This window comes from Lissotriton helveticus, chromosome 11 (assembly GCF_964261635.1).
Source record: "Lissotriton helveticus chromosome 11, aLisHel1.1, whole genome shotgun sequence".
NCBI classification, from domain to species: domain Eukaryota; kingdom Metazoa; phylum Chordata; class Amphibia; order Caudata; family Salamandridae; genus Lissotriton; species Lissotriton helveticus.
This window is the reverse complement of record NC_136072.1, coordinates 891962800-891977727: the sequence shown is the minus strand read 5'-3', so window position 1 is coordinate 891977727 and position 14928 is coordinate 891962800.

Here is a 14928-nt window from a genome sequence, read left to right as displayed (position 1 = left end):
CTAGGAAATCAAAGGTTCAGCAAATCAGTGGAAGAACTCAAGCATCTGAGCGCCACAAGAACAATGTACAACTGCTTCTCAAGATGGTCTCATAACTCACGGTTACAGCAACAACAAATCGCCTGCCATCCCTCAACGCGGCTCCGATGAAGTGAGCAGCAGAGGGATTCGGGCCTTTAAATACGCTTGTCTGGGGGTAATTAGTGAGGGTTAATTGATTAATGCAAAACGGTACAAGCCCAAATACGGAGAGATATCACCAAATACCCGGTAATGCGCTAACGTCCTACCAGAGCACGTAACAACAACCGGGATGCCCTTTTGGAGGACAATCCACCAAGGGAGGAAGCCGCCAATAGGACGGTTTGTGTTACCACGTACAGCCCGGTCAGCAACCAAGTGACTAAATTGGTCCACAAACATTGGCGCACTTTAACGAGTGGTGGCTTGTCTTTGGAGAAACCCCTCTTTGCACACAGAAGAGGTAGGAACTTGAGGGACATACTTGTCCACACTCGACCGCCCCCCCCCGGTCAAGGATCAGACGAGGTTGCAAGGCATACATGGGCACTACCCATGTGGAAACTGTAATAACTGCCACCTCACAAAAAAGACGCAGAACCTAATCTTTTCCAATGGCACCACATGGGAACAGCGGGCATTTACTAACTGCAACAGCAAAAATGTAGTTTACTTAATTACCTGCCCATGTGGAAAGGAATATGTGGGCATGACCACCAGACCTGTTAGGGTCAGGTTAAATGAACACAAGAGCAACATCAGGTGCAAGAAACAAACTACCAAAATGTCAACCCATTATATTGAAAATCAACACTGTGTGAATGAGCTGCAGTGGACAGTTATTGAACAATTGCCCTCAGAGACAGGTCTGCTGGAAAAAGAACAACGGTGGGTGTTTCGGTTGGGGACCGACACCACTGGACTGAATGATTCCATTCCATGGAACCTTCTTAGATAAACACTCGATCTGCCCACCCTTTACAATGAGCTTTGGTCAATATACTCATATGGTTACTTAATAATTGTTTGTGGACCAATAGGGTTATACACATCAGCTCAACGTGGTACCATCGATTTTTGATGGATGTTGAACCCTTTCTGGAGCTGACCTTAACCTCTCTCACCACAGTCTTTCTTAAAAATTTCCTCTTAAGAATTATTATATGTGAAATACACCCGTGAGAGCAACTACGGAAATGGTAGGCACACCCCTGAAATAGGGTAATCCTCTTTTTGTCTACTGGCCATAACACCTTATCCCTGCCTTATTTTTGTTTTTTTGGGTTTAAATAGGCCATTTTCCATTCATTTCCAAGCATTCCAATATATACCGCTAGCCTCGCGTCCTTCACGAAGCATTTGCAGGTGCGCATGCGCATTAGATCTTGCCATCCACTTCCAAGCATTTCAATATGATACCGCTAGCTTCGCGTCTTTTACAAAGCGTTTGCATGTGCGCATGCGCATTAGATCAGTCTATCGCGCATGCGCCGGCTGTACTCTGTTGTGCGCATGCACGAAGGATCAGTGTAGGACGTTAGCGCATTACCGGGTATTTGGTGATATCTCTCCGTATTTGGGCTTGTACCGTTTTGCATTAATCAATTAACCCTCACTAATTACCCCCAGACAAGCGTATTTAAAGGCCCGAATCCCTCTGCTGCTCACTTCATCGGAGCCGCGTTGAGGGATGGCAGGCGATTTGTTGTTGCTGTAACCGTGAGTTATGAGACCATCTTGAGAAGCAGTTGTACATTGTTCTTGTGGCGCTCAGATGCTTGAGTTCTTCCACTGATTTGCTGAACCTTTGATTTCCTAGGTTTCTGATTAGGAAAGGATTCCCCAATATACGTTAAAGGCTCATGAAGTCCTCTAGTTGTGAACTTTAAGTAAGATCTTTTGTTCTCTTTGTTCTGCTCATATTCCATCTGAGCAGCAATTTGTATTGGTATGCGTGTGTATATGTGTGTAGTGTCTTTTTTCTTTCTTCTTCCAGGTTCCAATTATTTTTTGGTTTCACCTGATGTTTTTTCAGAGAAGCATTATCCTTCTCCTCTAAAACTGTGATAAACTGTCTGTTTATATATGATTTTGTTTCCACAGGTTCTTACGCCAACTGGGCGCAACTACACTCACTTACATATAACATTGTGAGGAACATTACACATTGTGGTAATTTTATTTTTCACTTTTACATTTTACATGTGAGTAAGGGGAGGGTAAGTGTCTCACCATGTACTTTACCTCGTGCATTGATACAGTGAGAAGAGAGGAATGGCTCAGCATGTACGTTACCTCATGCAGTGATACAGTGAGAAGAGAGGTATGTCTCAGCATGTACTTTACCTTGTGCAGTGATACAGTGAGAAGAGAGGAATGGCTCAGCATGTTCGTTACCTCATGCAGTGATACAGTGAGAAGAGAGGTATGTCTCAGCATGTACTTTACCTTGTGCAGTGATACAGTGAGAAGAGAGGAATGGCTCAGCATGCACTTTACCTCGTGTAGCGATTCTGTGAGAAGAGAGAAATGTCTCAGCATGCACTTTACCTCATGCAGTGACACAGTGAGAAGAGAGGAATGTCTCACCATGTACTTTACCTTGTGCAGTGATACAGTGAGAAGAGAGGAATGTCTCATCATGTACTTTACCTCGTGCAGCCATTCAGTGAGAAGAGTGGAATGTCTCAGCATGTACTTTACCTCGTGCAGCGATACAGTGAGAAGAGAGAAATGTCTCAGCATGTACTTTACCTCGTGCAGCCATTCAGTGAGAAGAAAGGAACGGCTCACATGTACTTTACCTCATGCAGCGATACAGTGAGAAGAGAGGAATGGCTCAGCATGCACTTTACCTCGTGCAGTGATACAGTGAGAAGAGAGGAATGGCTCAGCATGCACTTTACCTCATGCAGTGACACAGTGAGAAGAGAGGAATGTCTCAGCAGGTACTTTACCTCATGCAGTTATTCAGTGAGAAGAGAGAAACGTCTCAGAATGTACTTTACCTCGTGCAGTGATACTGGTAGAAGAGAGGAATGGCTCAGCATGCACGTTACCTCGTGCAGTGATACAGGTAGAAGAGAGGAATGGCTCAGCATGCACTTTACCTCGTGCAGTGATACAGTGAGAAGAGAGGAATGGCTCAGCATGCACTTTACCTCGTGCAGTGATACAGTGAGAAGAGAGGAATGTCTCAGCAGGTACTTTAGCTCCTGCAGTTATTCAGTGAGAAGAGAGAAACGTCTCAGAATGTACTTTACCTCGTGCAGTGATACTGGTAGAAGAGAGGAATGGCTCAGCATGCACTTTACCTTGTGCAGTGATATTGGTAGAAGAGAGGAATGGCTCAGCATGCACTTTACCTCGTGCAGTGATACAGTGAGAAGAGAGGAATGGCTCAGCATGCACTTTACCTCGTGCAGTGATACAGTGAGAAGAGAGGAATGGCTCAGCATGCACTTTACCTCATGCAGTGCTACAGTGAGAAGAGAGGAATGTCTCAGCAGGTACTTTACCTCATGCAGTTATTCAGTGAGAAGAGAGAAACGTCTCAGAATGTACTTTACGTCGTGCAGTGATACTGGTAGAAGAGAGGAATAGCTCAGCATGCACTTTACCTCGTGCAGTGATACTGGTAGAAGAGAGGAATGGCTCAGCATGCACTTTACCTCGTGCAGTGATACTGGTAGAAGAGAGGAATGGCTCAGCATGCACTTTACCCCGTGCAGTGATACAGTGAGAAGAGAGGAATGGCTCAGCATGCACTTTACCTCGTGCAGTGATACAGTGAGAAGAGAGGAAGGGCTCAGCATGCACTTTACCTCGTGCAGTGAGACAGTGAGAAGAGAGGAAGGGCTCAGCATGCACTTTACCTCATGCAGTGATACAGTGAGAAGAAAGGAACGGCTCAGCATGTACTTTACCTCATGCAATGATATAGTGAGAAGAAGAGAGGAATGTCTCAGCAGGTACTTTACCTCGTGCAGTGAGACAGTGAGAAGAGAGGAATGGCTCAGCATGCACTTTACCTCATGCAGTGATACAGTGAGAAGAAAGGAACGGCTCAGCATGTACTTTACCTCATGCAATGATATAGTGAGAAGAAGAGAGGAATGGCTCAGCAGGTACTTTACCTCATGCAGCGATACCGTGAGAAGAGAGAAACGTGTCATCATGTACTTTACCTCAAGAGGCAAGTCAGTGAGAAGAAAGGAACGGCTCAGCATGCATGCACTTTACCTCATGCAGTGATACAGTGAGAAAAGAATAGAAATTTCTGGGAATATTTTGTTCCATGCAGTGACACAGCGAAAGAAGGATAGAAATATCTCAGTATATTTTACCCCCTGCATTGACAGAGTGAGAGAAGAATAGAAATGTGTCTGGATGTATTGTAACCCCTGCAGTAATTCAGGGTGAAAGAAATGTCTCGGTCTGTTTTATTCCATGCAGTGACACAGTGAGAGGACAGAAATATGTTTTGGTGTATTTTATCCCATGCAGCATTACAAGGAGGTTAGAATAGCCTTTACTGGCACATGTTATCACTGCAGTGAAACACTGGTAGGAAGGGAGAAATGCCTCAAGATGTATCGAATCCCTTCTGAGAAAAGAACAGAAAGTTTTGGATATAATATATATATTATACCCGCAAATCAGCTTTATTAGTAGTGTTCCCGAATCGATTTTGATTCAAAACAGAACCAGCGACAACACTATTAATAAAGCTGATTCGCGTTTTCTTTAAACTAAAATACAAGTCCTAGTCCTCAAGTAAAGACTAGAGTTACGTTTTCTACTGGTATTTATGGCCTGGTTAATGACTGCAGTAACTAATGAGAGTATCATCTGGGTGAGGAATGTTTAAAATGGATGAGAAATGCCATAATTATAGGCTCATTCTTAAATCTCTCGATGGAGAAAATGCTGAGAACTTGAGGTTTTTACAATAGTGGTGGTATGATAAATTATGATACTCATCGTAGAACATGTGAGATACTGATGGATACAATATATCGAGAATTGTATATCTTTCTGAATAATGAACCAAGTATCTAATTGAAATGTATGTTAAAAGTTTCTTTGTTACCTACATATGTTTTGTGATATAATGTTGTACGTCATTAGCATGTGGAGCCTGTCACTAAGTGTAAAATTTGTTTTAGACAGAAAACCGTCCTGAAGAAGGTGCAACATCTGGAAAGCACCGAAACTCTGCGTCAACTATTGGGTTTTCTTTTTTAATATGAAATGTATACTGTTTTTAAAAATGTCGAGGAAAACTCCTCCCTTTTGCAATACATTTTGTTGTTTTTAAACTACCTGTTGTCTTTGTGCAGAGCTCCACTGACGTTTGGATAACTGTACTGTTGTGTATTGTGTTTTTTGCCTGGCTGAATATTGTTGGTTTACCAAAAACCACGAGAATAGGACTAGTGACAATAATTTGTAAAAAGTGGGGATTTCTTTTGTTTTGTCAATTTTTCACCCTTCCCCTACTGGACTCAAGGGTATCTCCCTGTTGTTGTGTGAATATGTATTCGGTAGCTACACTTGTATGCAAGAACAGTGTTTAATTTGTAAAAAATCTAAGTGCAGGGTTAAGGCCTTTTCTTGGGAGGCCAGCTCTGGTGAATGCCAGGGCTGATTTTTGCCAGGGCTGCTGAATGCCAGGCCTGCTGTATGGCAGGGCTGACTGGTCTTGATTCCACTCCATGCCCCTTCCTTTCACCGTCCTACACTTCCAGTCTCTTTATCTCTCTCTTGCAGATCCCTTTTCATACCTGCTTTCTCCTTTTACCATTGTTGTCCTATCTTTTGCTTCATTCCTGTAAGCTTTCTCTCCCTTGCTCTGGGTCTAATAACGAAAAATAATACAGATACCAAAAAGCAGTGTTTGTGCTCACTACCTGAAACCACCGGCGCAAATTAAACACTTCAAAGAATTACCAACTTTATTATTGTTTTGTTTTGTCTAGTTTAGGTTCTCCCAACTAGAAAAAGAGCGTAAACCCAGATTGACATACACAGTGCTAGACTAAAAAGTCAATCTTATTTTATTTATAATTTATGGGAGCCTGCAGTCCCTGTATAAAAGCCTGGCACTAATTTCTTAATTTCAGGCAACTTGTGAATGACATAGCTACTCAACTGTAATAATTTATTACAGTTGAGTTCCGAGGTCATAATGTCTGCTTCCAGAGGCAGCAGCAAGGGGAAAGGCAGGACATGGTGTCTAATTAAAACTGCATTTTTAACAGTGAAATCAATGCCTGGCTGTTCCCTCTTCCACCTAGTTTTTCTAGATGAACAGTGATCACAAAAAAATATATATTTATGCCAACTTTATTGATGCATGGTTTAGATAAATATATGAAGGAAAGAATCTTTCTTCATATTTCTACACCTACTCGGCAACCTCATTTTTTAATTTGACTTGCATTAATCTGATTCTGATATACCTAACTGCTCTTTGGTGTGTTTAATTTTTTACACACATTCTACTTTTATTCTTTATGTCTGCACACATCCTAACTCTTTCGTGTGAGAGAGCAACACAACAAGGATTTACGCGATTTGTGGAAGGAGAATGGTGTGATACCCTTATTATAAGGAATGAAGTCCCCTTTGCTGTACATTATAGAGATATTGCAAGTCATCCTGGAGTTCCATGACCTTTTAAAGTAACATCATCTTCGGCCTCGTGTTCCCCCTACATGATCATGGAGCTCCTCGGGGACTTGCAATATCCTTATGTGTTCGCCAGGGGGGAATTTATTCCATATATACTATGTGTAGAAGACACTGTGAACTTAATTTTTCCATCAATATCTGTACTGGTACTAGTTAACAATAACAATAATTTATAAATTCCTAATGTGTGTTTAGAAATTCGATATAAATTGGGGTGTATGTGAAAGCTGTAATACAGAAAAAATAAAATCTTAATCGATAACAGTGAATCTGTGGATCTACTGGCTCATCATGGCTCTTCGACCAAGGACGTTGGGACCTAGTGCCTGGAGACCCACCTCCGAGGTGACAAGTTGCGCTTTACAAGAACTCTTTGATTGATTGATGGGTGTGATCGGCTGCAGGGCACAAGCACAACAATTCGAAGCCGAGAAGCGAAAGCCTATGCTCTGCTAGGAAAAGCACAGCGTTCAAATGAAGTTAAAATTACGTGATTTCAATGACTGCTTTAAAATACTTCTTTGTATTTGTAAGGAAATTAATAATAGTAACCAGGTTTTTCGCTCTTTGATGCATGTTTTGAGCTTTGAAGTACTTTATTAAGGCTCCACATTTCCAGGAGCCTCGGACAGTTCCTCTCCTATGATCATCTCATATTCAGAATATTTATTGGGTCAATGCATACCTATCCATCGCAACAGGCAATATTCCCCATGCCATAACATATAGAATAATATAGATGGGTAACAGTGAACAATGAGACAAAATTTATATTCAGCCTTCAGAACGACATCAACCAGACAATGAGAGGGAAGCTTGCCCCTTCCATATAAACACATTTTGGTACTAGGACGTTATATGATTTTGTTAGGGGGTCAGCTTATCCCCTCCATTATATTGGAGGGGTGTGCTGCATGGACTCTGCTGTATGGACCTGTGTCCGCATGCCCCCTACGGACGTTCCCACATACATGGGTCTGCATGTTTCTGTATGGACGTTCCCTGAATACATAAACATTTACCTGTGTCAGCATACCCCCCTAGGGGCGTTCCCTAAATATAAACACTTGTAAATGTTTCAGCACTCCCCAGTGTGGATGTACCCTGAATCTATACACGTGTACATGTGTCAGCAGGCCCCCCACGGATATTCCCTGAATATATACACATGTACATGTTTCTGCAGGCCCTCCTATGGAATTTCCCTGTACATATACACGTGTACATTTGTCAGCAGGTCCGCCTACGGACGTTCCCTGAAAGTATACACATGTACATGTTTCAGCAGGTCCCCCTTCGTACTTTCCCTGAATACATAAACAAGTACATTTCTCGGCATGCCCTCTAAGGATGTTTCCTGAATATAAACTCGCGTAAATGAGTCAGCACGCCCACAAGTAGATTTTCCTCGAATATACACACGTACTTTTGTTAGAATGCGTTCCCTGGATATATACACCTTTACATGATTCAGCATGCTCCCCCACGGAGTTCTCTGCAAATATACACATGTACCTGCATATATACACATGTACACGTGTCAGCATGCCCCCTACAGAAGTTCCCTGTATATATACACATGTACATGTGTCAGCATGCCCGCTACGGACGTTCCATGTATATATATGTAGATATACATGTGTCAGCACGCCCGCAATGGACGTTCCTTGTATATATACACATGCACGTGTGTCAGCATGCGTTCCCTCTATATATACACATGTACATGTGTCAGCACGCCCGCAATGGACGTTCCTTGTATATATACACGTGTACGTGTGTCAGCATGCGTTCCCTCTATATATACACATGTACATGTGTAGTAAGCATGCCCGCTCCCGACGTTCCCTGTATATATACACATGTACGTGTGTCAGCACGCCCCCTAAGGACGTTCCCTGTATATTTACACGTGTAAATGTGTCAGCACGCGTCCATGTGGAGGTTCTCTTAATGTAAACACCTGGATAGGCCCTCCTGCTCACTTGTGGACGCTCCTTGGATATAAACAGATGCCCCTGTCTCAGCATACCTCCCTGTGGGCGTTCCCTGGGTAGAAGCACATGTCAATGTGACAGCGCGGCCCTCACATTGCTGATGGTGGGCGCAAGATTCAGGGCCCAACTTCTTAAGGCGTTGAGAGACGCTACGATCATGTCTTTCCCGCCTCGCACTGGCAGGGGAAAAGGTGTGGATTTAAATTTCTATCCATTGACCATTATTCACTCTTTGGTAAGGGCCGTAATTTGTGCAAAATAAATACTTAGGACGTAGCGCCGGGACACCCCCTTTGGGGGGTAGCCGTGCGCTTTATAAGCTTCTAAATAAATAAATAATTGAAAAACATTGCGCTCTGATGTGCACCCTGCATTAGAGGTAGACGCCGAGCTGCCCGGGACCGCCTCCTGCAGTGCCTTGGACCGAGACGCCCAGAAGAAGCTGTATGGTATGAGTGTAGATCACGGTTCACTAGTGTGGCCCATGGTGGGTGTCGGAAGCCCCTCCGCTGTACCCTCTTTCCGTGTCAGACCGAAAATGATTGCGCAAAGATCTGCAAAGCCACGTGTTCAGAAGTAACCGACAATTATGATGATGTGAAAGGTGCAAGATAGCGCCAAGAGCTTAGAAGTCATGATAACTTAACCATGGTCGTCAATCCAACAAAAAATGCCAGGGGGAGCAGAAGAGCCACCACATGCCCTTTGACCTTCGCTTTCACTCGCACACATATTCACACACACACACACTCTGCTAATGTATGCACACACATTCACTAATACATGAACTCCCACAAGCATGCACATAACATACATTTAAAAGCATTTTTTTTAAACTTACCTCATCTGTCAGGAAAAGTAATTTTCCAACTGTTTGTAGTACTAATTAGATTTTGATATGGATTTTATTACCTTGCTGTTTAATTGTTATTTTACTGTGCTTTTATGGATTCTTGGAATCCGAATAAAGTTAATCTGAACTGAACTACTAATTAGAATAATGTAACATTATTCACTAGTAGTATAAAAAGATTGACAGAAACAATAAGAGCTGGGCCCCAAATGATGCCCACAAGAACAAGCTGCCCATGTGTTCCTGGCACTGATGTCACCACCTCTGAACCTAGGGGTCCAAGGGCAAGCCAGGGGTCGCAGGAGCGTCCATGAACGTAACCCAGTGCTTGGAATACGGAATCATAACAACACACAAACTAAAAAGTGCCAGGGGGTTATTAATAATACAAGGGCATTCGTTTGACGTGAATAGGAGTTTAAAAAAAGTAAGCGCAGTGCAGTTTCTTCCAACGCCAACACCACCACTCAAAGATTAATTCATATTATAAGGTCACTCCTTGAGTAAGCATACTTGTAAAAGTGCCAGTATGAAAGTGTAAGCTTGCCCTTAAAGCACCCCTTACATATTAACACTCGTAAATGTGTCTCCGCGTGCCCTCACCTGCTGTATTCCCTAAAACATACCCTCATAACGAATATATAAACCTATACACGTTTCACCATATACCTCTCGTGGAAGGGATTCCTGGTAGAATAACTTTCCCTTCGTGTAATCACAAGTAAGAGTGTTACCTATCCTGCCACAGAATTAACTCCACCTAAAATGACTTTCTCTTAATGTAGACGTCTAAAACTGGCACCGTGTATCTCCTCGTGAAAACAATTCCTAGCATAGGGGTTTTTCCTAACAGCATGTGCCTATAGCTCTCACCACCTATATGTGTCTCTTGGCGTTGGATGCAAAAATGCGTATTCAGTGAGCCCTACACATCGTATGGAAGCAATGACCTGGATCCGAACGAACCAAAGGAAAACAGTGCCTCGGTAACAGCAGACGTAGTGACGGAGCTGGCCCAGCTGGAATGGGGGGGATAGATGGGGTCAAAACAGATGTCAGCAGGGAGCGTTTAAGCTGTGGTCCCGTCCTGCCAAAGTTGGGAGCTTAAGTCATTGAGGTTGATCTATATCCCCGCGCCCCTATTACAGTCACCCTGACAGCCCCCTCCAATAACCCCTTTTGTGGGGTTCCTGTCAATAAAGGGAAACTACAGTCCTTTATATAGCGCCCCCTTCAGCTCACCTGGTGTTTCCCGCCTCCTTCATCCCTACAGGTGTCTCCTCCTGCGGACGAGCACCGCCAGGGCGGCAGCGGGGGTCACAGCCCAGAGTAGGCAGCGGCAGGCGGCGGACAGGTGTTTCCAGGCAGCGGTGGGCGCCGGCGGCGCCCGGCCCAGGGCGGCCCGCTGCAGCTCATCTCCGATCTCCCGGAGCCGGGCGGCGGTGAGGCGCGCCCCGGGACACGGCTGGCTCAGGCGGACGCAGGAGCAGGGGGTGCCGGGGCAGGGGCACATCTTGGGGCCGGCGGGACGCGGGCGGGTACCGGGCATGGGGCGGGCGAGGCTCCGGCTGCTGCTCCCGGTGCTGATGCCGCTGTTGCTGTGCAGTTGTTGTGCTCGCAGCCCCATTAGTGATTCCGGAGTCACATGGTGAGAGGATGGAGGGGGGGTGGGAGGAGGTTTACATCATCTCTCTCGCAGGTCGGGCGGGGGCGGGCGGGCGGGCAGGTATCGCTACTGCTGCCCGTCCGCACATGGGGTAAGTTGGGGGGTCGAAAGGCGGGGGTAGAGAGGCATGGACTTGCTGTAGAAAAGAGCTGTGTTGTGCCCAAAATTTCGGAGAGCGGGGAGGGGGGGGCGACAGAAACTGGGCTGATAAACAGAGTAACGAGAGATGGAGAAGAAAGAAACAAACTTAGGGATAATGGCTGTGTAAAACAAGCATTTGCAATGCAACCGGTCTCGCTTTTGTGAAAGTTAGAGCTATTGGCGGCGTAAATGACATTGTGTTTTGCTTATGTTTTTTTGTTTGTTTGTAGTGGAGTGGATGCATGTTGTTTGTAGTGGAATTATGCGATGCACCCTATACCAAATGAACGAGTGAAAGGGAGGGTGGATGGATGGACAGATGAGTGAAAGCATGGATGAATGAGTGGATGGATGAATGGGTTAATGAGTGGATGAGTGAAAGAATGGAAGGATGGGTGAGGAAGTGAAAGGATGGATAAATGAGTGAAAGGGAAAATGGATGTATGGAGTGGCAGGATGGAGTGAAAGGGTGGGTGGGCAGGTGAATGACTGAAAGGATGGATGAATGAATGTAAGGGTGGATGGAAAGATGGGTGAGTGAAAGGACAGAAGGCTAGATAGATGGATGGATGGAGATGGATGCGAAGGTTTGGATATGGATGGGTGGATGGACGGAATGGTGAAATACTGAATGATAGATGAAAGAATGAATGGATGACAGAATGTAAAGGTGAAGTTATAGGCATCGGCAGGTGGATAGAAGGATGAATGGATAGATGCTTTGATGGAAGAGACAAGAGAGCGCTTCTGGAGAGAGTCGTAATAACTTGCTCTGGGTGCTTGGTGCCACAAGAGCTTTGGTTCGAAGTAGGGGGGTACAGGCCCGGACTGGCCGTTGCAGGCACCGGGCAATCCCCCGGTCGGGCGCATGGGTGGGGGCGGGTTTTGGGCCCCAGGGGGCCGTTTTTGTTACAGGGCCGTTTTTTGCAGCATAGCTGCAAAAACGGCCCTGTACCAAAATCGGCCGAAAACCGGTCCTGGCAAAGAGTGCGGTCGCACCCCCAGGGTAGAGGGGGGGGCGGCTGAGCACTTTGCCAGGGCCGATTTCGGGTCCCAGTCCGGCCCTGGGGGGGTAGTTTAATTTTCTGGCTACTCCCTTGCCTAAAGGCCGGCACCCTCGTCTAGTACACTTCGCATCAAAGCAATTGCTTAAATCTGACAGGACTAGGGACATCCTTTAAATATATGCGTTTGGGTACTTTGAAGAACTGAGTTTTAAAACATGTAATGCGATATACCATGTACTTAACTGTACATCTGCATGTTTAATGATGTGGAATAATCATGTGAGAGTAGAGTCTGATACAAAACTGCATCAGAAGCCTGAGAGGTGACGTTCAGCAGCACTGCAACACAACATACTTTGAGTTTGCAACTAAAGAAACAACAAGGGAAAAGTAGCCAATGCCACTGGTGGAGCCCATGGGCCCTGTGCCAGCCTCCCATAAAGAACACAGGGCATGAGATGCAAGACTATTCTTAATCCGACCGCTGCCACGCTTAGGTGCGGCAGAAATACCTGTATAGACTACCCACAGAGAAGAAGTGGTACGATCTGTTTGGCAAACACATGCACTCACTAAGCCCCATGATGGAAAGGAGAACCTGGGAACTGCTGGGCGAGATTTAGAGGGCTCATGGACAAGAACAGCACTGTGTGTAAAGGAAGCAAATTTCTACATGGTGTTCTGTCATCTGCATGTTCACAAGCAACCGGTGAAGCAATAATATTGTTGCCTAAGGCAAACCCAGTGTTTGCAGCATTGGGCCACATTGCGTGAATCAAGTGTCCGAGATACCCAACATAGTGCGTGATGGGAAAAAATTAGAAGAAGAGAGATGTTCAATCAATTTTTCTGAATAAGCATACAATTGTGGTTAAAACTATACCTACTAATTTAATATAACAATGACAGTGATGTTAAATTATTTCTGTGGATGTGCAGTGTTGCATTAAACAAAAAAAACCGACTAAAAATAGGAAAAAAGTGCAACAACCAGTACTTGACTTGCAATCCTAAAATCACCTTGTGGTTTTATAAAACAATAAAAAGGCACAAAGAAAAGTTTCTAGTTTGAGTTTGTAAATCTAATGTCACACGCCCTGGCATGCTAACCAAGCAAAAAATACATTGACTGTAATGATGAGATGTTATGTGCTTTGTTTTCGGACTTGCACATATTCAACAGAAAACAGAGACATTTTACATCATTCTAAGGCAGAACAGCATACAAAACTATGTGAATATTTCAAAACGTGAACCTGACATCTGCTGTTAAGGAGTCTAACCAACTGAATGTGGAAGTGAAGGCTCAGGTGTTTATAGGCGCTGTGGGTGGGGTGCAAGAATATTTTGGTGTGCATCGATCTGCAGAACAATGCAGTCAGTCTTGCTGGAGGGAAAGGCTTGAATACGTGCAGGGCTGGACTGGCCGTAGTGGGCACCGGGTGTTTCTCTGATGGGCCACCAGGGTGGGGGCCGCTTTTGGGCCTCTAGGGTACCGTTTTTTAGGTCTCGCTGGAGTCAGCGCATGCGCTGCACTTGCGAGAAATTTAGTAGGTGCTTTAAAAAGTGCTACCCAGGCCGGCCACCAGCTTGCTAGAATGCGCACAAGCGTTCGCGACATGCACAGCACTTTTTGCCGCACAACTCACGTCACCACTCGCTTTTTTTGCCAATGCTTGATACATTTTAGTTCGATTCTTGAGTTCTTTTACGATAGCTGCTACGAGCACTTTCAACCAGTCCTATTTCTAGCTTCATGTTCCCGTTCGGCATTCAACGCCATATTAACATCACACCAGAGCCATTGAGCATTTTCCGACTAATTGTCAGGAGGGTTACTCAACCAGGATAGTGTACTTTTTGTAATTTGGTCCTCGGCTTGATTAGGTAAGTGTAACACTTATTATGCCACTTTTAGGGGCCCTCAACCCTGACACACACACACTGCCTTTGCAGGCTGAGTGTCCTGGTGCAGAACTAAACAAAGAGTCGACATGGCACACATCCCTGTGTGCCATGCCCACAAACCCACTGCCCTGGCATACATCACTAACCCCTCTAGCTGGGTGCCTTATGCCAGTGGTGTGGGCACAGGTGCATGAGCCCTGTGCCCCTACAGAACTCAGGGCCATTCCTGGGCACTGTAAGTGCAAATATACCATTAAGAGTGTATGGTGCTGGGTGATTGTCATTACAAACTCCACAGCACCATAATGGCTACACTGAAGACTGACAAGTTTGATATCAAACTTCTCAGCACATTAAACCCACACTGATGCCAGTAATGTAAAATGCACTACAGAGGGCATCTTAGAGATGCCCCCTGAAACCTAAACTACAATCCACGTCTTGTGTGAGAGGCTGCCTAGGCTGCCACACAGCAGACATGTTGCTGGACCACTAGCTGGAGAGCCCCCGCTCTCCTGGGCCTGCAACAATGCACATCCTAGGCGAGGTGCTAGGTCTCCTCCCCCAGGATGGACAGGGGAAGCTTCAAAGGCATGCGGCCTTTGTGAGCTTCTCCAGGCCACTTGCTGTACTCAGCAA